Raw genomic sequence first — 672 nt, forward strand, 5'->3', positions numbered from 1 at the left:
CAACTTTACCTTTCATCCTTTTGGGGCTGATAAAATAAATAACAGTTGAGCACTGGGTTGATGTAATCAATTAGACCCTCCCTCAAAATTTCAGGCCTTGTGCCTTTTAGTAGAAAGGAATATTTTTAACCATTCTCTTCTCTATAAGCCTTAAATATTATTTTCTACTCTAGGCACAAGGCCTGAAATATTTGGAGAGGGGGCCAGTCAATTAGATCGACCCCAGTATGCAACTGGTACTTAATTTATCGACCCTGAAAGGATGAAAGGCAAAGCCGACCTCAGCAGAATTTGAACTCAGAATGTAGAGACATGAAATACCTCTAAGCTTTTGCCCAGCATGCTAACGTTTTTGCCAGCTCGCTGCCTTATGGAGCTGAAGTATCATTTTATTTATTTAAGCTTCATTTTGCAAATTTTGACTGACTAAGAATTGAACCCTGCACCCATAAGGATATATGAATGAATAAACGTAGAGGATACTCTTTTACTTGTTTCAGTCATTTGACTGTGGCCATGCTGGAGCACCGCCTTTAGTCGAGAAAATCAACCCCAGGACTTATTCTTTGTAAGCCTAGTACTTATTCTATCGGTCTCTTTTGCCAAACCGCTAAGTTACGGGGACCTAAACACACCAGCATCGGTTGTCAAGCGATGTTGGGGGGACAAACA

At 40.6% G+C, this 672-nt stretch overlaps 1 protein-coding gene across 1 annotated transcript in view; it reads left to right on the forward strand.

The window, feature by feature from the left end:
* Window positions 1-672, forward strand: part of LOC106872582 (inactive C-alpha-formylglycine-generating enzyme 2) — a 10,579-nt gene that overhangs the window by 6,673 nt on the left and 3,234 nt on the right. The gene's annotated exons all lie outside the window — the stretch shown is intronic.

The sequence above is a fragment of the Octopus bimaculoides genome, chromosome 26 (genome assembly GCF_001194135.2).
Source record: "Octopus bimaculoides isolate UCB-OBI-ISO-001 chromosome 26, ASM119413v2, whole genome shotgun sequence".
In the NCBI taxonomy this organism is placed as follows: Eukaryota; Metazoa; Mollusca; class Cephalopoda; order Octopoda; family Octopodidae; genus Octopus; species Octopus bimaculoides.